Source organism: Clytia hemisphaerica, unplaced genomic scaffold (assembly GCF_902728285.1).
Source record: "Clytia hemisphaerica strain Z4C2 unplaced genomic scaffold, Clytia hemisphaerica genome assembly, whole genome shotgun sequence".
Lineage (NCBI taxonomy): Eukaryota > Metazoa > Cnidaria > Hydrozoa > Leptothecata > Clytiidae > Clytia > Clytia hemisphaerica.
The window spans coordinates 7,727-13,810 of record NW_027103418.1 but is presented as its reverse complement, the minus strand read 5'-3'; positions in this window follow the sequence as shown (position 1 = coordinate 13,810).

Sequence of the window (6,084 nt, the reverse complement as noted above, 5' to 3'; positions counted from 1 at the left end):
TATAATATATAATTTTCCATTGCGTATAATGTTTTTAGAAACATTTTATACATTATATGTTACGAGTGTGTTACAATTTTCCGGTCTGTAGTTTGTATGATCTGCGTCCTGTGTCCTGTCTCCTGCGTCCTGTCTCCTGCGTTTCGAACCAACCGTGAAGACCGTCGAAATAATACCACTTGCCGTTGTTCTGAAACTTGCACATGTAGTGGTGACCAGGACGATCATGCAATGAAACAGCATTCAAAAAAATATCTAAATGATGTAAATAGAGGGGAGAAAAAATCAATTATTGTTTCTGAGAGACCGAGACCTAAATTATCTTTAAAAGTTGGCAGAATTGGCCTATATAAAAGTGCTAACCTAGCTTTTTCTCCAGCTGTTAGATTAATGATAATTTCATCTGGAATGTCTGCCATCTTAATAATAATCTTCTGATCTTGTTGGTGTGAATGAATATTTACAGGGAGTATGGCAGGTACGTGTTGAAAGATCTTTTGACTGGTTCTCCTCATACCATTGCAATAGGCATTAGTCACTCTGAGAAAAAAAGAGGAATTGAATTCATAAGAAATGCACGAGAATAGTATTCAAAACACACATTTGATAAATCATTGCCATTCACATCCCTGTTCTTTCATAAGTAAAAAGTGTATTCACTGTTAAATTGGTCAACCAATTCTTAATGAACTGACTAAAATTAAATCTTAAATTACATACTTGGATTCCTTGTTTTCGTCGAGAAAGAAATTTTGAGATGTGGTTCTATCAAATGTATCCGGAAATTTTCTTGCATATTGTGTGTGTAAATCTTTTTCTGACCGCAGGAACCATGCCTGGATTTGTTGGATTATAGATTGGCGGGTGATTTTTTGGTGGGGTGGTTGTAAACAGGGACGGTTTGATAGGTTTCACGTAAATTGGGGATTGGACACTCAGGATTTGAGCAAGACGATGAGAGCGAAATGAGAGAAGTTGAATCGATCCGATAAGAGGTTTAATGGCACTGTCGAATTCGCTACCTTAAAACATTATTACTACGTTTACAGGTTGGCGTTGGAAATGGTTGGCAAATAATAGTTTTTGCCTCGTTGAATCTGTTTTCTTCTAGAAGTTGTTTTTGTTGTGTCATATAAGGAGTTAATACCATCAAAATGTTTCGGAAGATAGGCACTTTTTAAGATGGTAAACCATGTGTCTAAAGGACATGTATTTGAAAAGTTGACCTTGGTCTCTCCTTCATTAACCGAACCACCATAGCATGGAAAATTTGCATTTTTTACAAAAGTTGATTTGTTCATGCACTTTCTGTTTACTTCTTTACCGTGGCAGTTAGCAGTACAGGTTCTGCCAAGACTCAGACAAACACATTTCCTATCCCTGCACTCTTCACGGCATCCACAGTTCATTTTTGGAAGGGGGTCTGCCTAACAGCTTCCCTTAAGCCAACCTCTACTTCTGGGTCTCCAAGGCGAACAGTTCCAGGAAAGTGAGAGAGAAGACTAGAAGCGTATCGCCTAGTAAGGACTCCGGCAGATGACATGAGCCGGTAAGTAGGAATAGGACCAGATGAACGATGAACCACACAACATGGAAGATTTAGTACATTAGTACCAGACCGATCTCTCTTTTTAATCCATAGGACTACGTTTTCACCTGGCTGAAAGTTAACAGGCTTCTTTGATCGAGAATACTTCTTTTTCATCATTTCTTTCTGCATTTTTTACCAGATTTGCATGAAGTTCTTCCCTCATTTTCTTTCTTTTAGGCGAGGTAACCTGGAATGGCTCTGGATGGAGTGTCGTCTTTTGATGAATCGTCATCAGAAGAGGAGTCATCTTCAGGTGCTGTTAAAATTAAAAGTTATTCAGTTAAGGCAACTACAAAGTAAAATCTGTGTGTGTGTTTCTACATGTTTTTTACGAGCATAGGATAAAACTTTAGGAAACTAATATGCTTATGCTTAGCAAAATTGATTTTTTGAGCCTCAAAAATTCTTATTCTCTGCTTATGAAATGGTGGAATTTGTACATAAGACATGTTTTTTGATTTGGGATTTGAAATTTTGTAAAGTGATGCTCAGCAAAAATATTCTTAGCAATGCAAGATTTGAGCCTGGGTATGCTTACGAGTGTTATGCTTATAAATAAATGTGTATTACAATTGCGTTTGATTCCTTGGTGTAAAAAAACATTTCCAGGTGGTTGATCTGATGGCTCGAGGTGTGTAAAATCTTCACTAATCTCAATCTATTAATTTTTCAGCAAGAGGTATAGCAGGTTGATCGGGGGAGAAATCACCCATTCCATTGTGGTTTGGGAGTTAACCAAATACTGATTAAAAAGGGGATTTCTTTCCACCACTTCCAAAGGAGCAATTCATTGAAACTATAATCAAACACAGCTTTTTATTGTATATTTCAGTCTATATCATTTAGACGCCTGATTGGCAATGTTTGGTATCATCTACTACCGTACAGGTAGGGGGAAAGTGACGAAAATGCCTCTAGGTGAAAAAAGATTTTCCCCAACGAACAAAAACCCCGAAAATAAAACTTTTTTTTCCCCAATAAGGTACCTTGAAATACCATATTGAAATGAGGTTAATTGTGTGATAAAACATTGAAGGGGCATATAATTTGGCAACAAAAACAATTGTAATAAGTTATTCTCTTTCTAAGCACACAACATGCGGTTTCATCAAAAGGTCAGATTAAGCAAAAGTTATAATTTTAACTTACATTGAATCTCAGGGAGCCAACTTGACCATTTGTTGGTTTTTAAATCGCACTGGCGATTGATTATAAATTGCCCTCCTAACCACCGCATTTCTTTCCTCGGCAGAGCCTTGCGATTGTGAATGACCCACTCCACCATTTATGATTTTACTGCTGCCAGGCCACATAACAATGACAGCTTGAACAATTTTATTGACAAATTCGGTCCCATTGTCAGATTGGAGTAGCTTTGGAAGTCCAAAAATACCAAAAAACCGTTCAATGAATAATCACCATGTTGTTTGGGCTTCTTTGTCTGGCATTGCAATGAGGACGGTAAATTTTGTGTAATGATCGTGGCAGTTTCCAATCCATTTATATGGTCCATCAGGCTCAGAGCGCATGTCAATTAGGTCAACCTGATTAAAAAAAAACCTTCTTGAGAAGGTTTCATCTTTGTTCAGCTTTGTTAGCATTTTTCTGGATACTCATTGTATTCAATTCAAAAGTGCTTATACAACCAAGAAAAAAATTAAACAATTTACAGTTACTTTTTCCCTGCTTTGTACAATGTATGATTTAAAACTAGCATTGAGCTTAGGCTGAAAAAGCACTATTTAAAAAATTTTGAAATCTGTTGCAATGATACCTGTACACGTTGCATGAAGCCTTTAGAGATAATTGGCTTGATGGGTCCTTTTTGTTTGGAACTCTCCTCAAAGCACAAGTCACACACAAGCGTACAAACTCTTCCACCACATCCCGTGGTATTCCAGAACAATCATTTTTAATCTGTTTTCAGCAAGAAATGTTAAAAAGTTACTAAATTTCAAATCTTGATCAAAATAAAAATATTGCCAAAGCCTCTAAATCTGATGTTAACACAAGAAAATTGATGAAAGTAATTTATTATTTTGGGGGGAAACGTGAATCGGATGTCAAATAAAAGATATTTTTATTTTTGAGCATTCAGACCATATTTTTCTTAGAAAATACTCAGAATAATTGTTTCAATTCAGCATGATTTAGTTCTATCTATTAAAATAAGGGAAAACTGTTACCAATTTAATTGTTTTCGGACCACCAGCATGGACCAAAATATCGCAATGTGCTCTACTCTACTGACGATGTCATATATTTGGCAGACACTAACTACTTGTTTAGATTCCTAAAACAAGGAATTGAAAAATTCATTCCCTAGTAAGGTGCCTTTTGTAAATTCTTTTAAAATTTTGATTTTCACAAAATAAGTCCCAATTAGAGTCTAGTTAGTTCACAGAAACACCCCTCTCATTTAGCAACAGTCTAGATTTCTTTATTTCTTTCCTCTCAATTTATCTGGCGTTTGTTATCACCTTCCTAGGGTTAATGCAAAAAAATATCAAATTTTGTACCTTAGATGGTTCACACAATACATCTTTTAAGTTTAAATTTGGATATTCCAACAAACGATAATATTTCCTCCTCACTCTTCTCTTTATTGCCTCCGAGCCTTGGTTGGTTTTAAGAAAATCAACAATTTCTTTGATCGTGCAATGTAATATTAAGCTTCTGTTTTTTATACTGGCTTTGCTTTCAAGCCAGTTATTGAATTTTTGTTTTACTTTCTCCTTCTCCATCGGTTTAATCAATTACACTTAAGATTAAAAAGTAAATGTCTATTAATTTACTACCTTATGGAGGGAGATGATTAGCCAATGACCTTCAGGACTCTTTCCTTTTATACAAATATGGCAGGAATTTGATTATTGTCTTGTGGTATTCATAAGAAAAAATTAGAAATTATATACCTGGACAATATTTTAACCCCCTCCCATATGAAAAATATACACAATGAACAGTAACGTTGACGCAGTCAGTTGCAGCTTCTCTCTTATCAATTCTCTAAAGTGCACTCCCCTATGAATATGGATGGCATTTAGATGATATTATCTAGGAATCATCCAATTGCCATCTAATTGCCATCTACACACATCATTTATCTATCATCTGTCTGATCATCTATTTATCATCTAAATACATCATCTACGGATGATATTTAGATGATATATCTGGATGATGAATAGATGATGTGTTTTTCAAACATTCTGAAGTCATCTAAATATCATCGATACCTCATCAACTAGATGGTAATTCTCTGACAATAAGATGATGTTTTTCAAACATTCTGAAGTCATCTAAATATCATCAATATCTCATCCACTAGATTGCAATTTTCTGATGGATTGATGAAATTGATAGTTGATGTCTAGATGAACTTTTTCCAAATTCCTATGGGTATCGTTGATGACATTTTGATGATAAATGGATGTTTCTTTTATGACATTTTGAAAATGCTATTTGAAAATCTAAGCTGTATCGTATTGTCTTTAAATACTAGCTGGAGTCAAATTTGATCCACATTTGAGTTCAGTACATTTTCAACACATTTTATAATTTACATAAAGGAACAAATTATTGTGGAAAAAATTTTCGTGGAAATTTTTTGACAAATCTATCAAACACAAACATTATCCGGATTTAGAAAATCACCTTTAAACCAAAGTCAATAGACGTGAAACCCTGGTCGGGAAAGGCGGCGACTTCTAAGGGCGCATCTTTTTGATGTGGTTTTTGCGCGGTCACGTGACAATAACAGTGCACAAACTCGAAGCGATAAATATGGTAGGCTCACTTCCAAGCAAAATATGGCGGATAAAACATGTGTTTTATGATATGCCAGGATCTAACTGTTGTATTATTGGTTGTGGTTCGTCTAGAAGAAAGCAAAATCTTGGAATTTTTAAGCTTCCAAAAGCAGTCAACTCGGAATATTCAAAATGGAGAGCAGACTTGCTTGAGATCATCCTTCGAACAAGGGAATTAGATGTTGATTTCAAGCAACAAATCCAAGATGACAAAATCTCAATTTGTGAGCTACATTTCAAACCTGAAGACTTGGATATCTGTAAGTTTTTCTTCCCTAAACTTATTATCTCTATGGCTTCTCACTCTCTTTGCCTTTTGAGTTTACTCTCTTATAAAATGTCTTAAAAGTTTTGTTTGTTTTTTTGCTTTGTTTTGATTCACTCTCAACTGTCAACTATTTTTTTTTAAAGATCATGTATATAAATGTGAAGGATAAAAGATATTTTTCTGCTAAGGAAATCTCATTAATATAGCTCATAGTAAATAATTTTTTATTTTTTTTAGTTCCACCCAAGAAGGAAGGAGGTTCCAGCAGAAAAAAGTTGATTTTCGGATGTTTACCCTCGGTTAACTTGCCATCGAGATCTTACGAAAAAGAAGCAAATTCCTTGAAAAGGAAGCCGCCAACAGAGAGAATCACTATTCCACCTAAAAGAAAGACATATGAATATGGTTCTTTT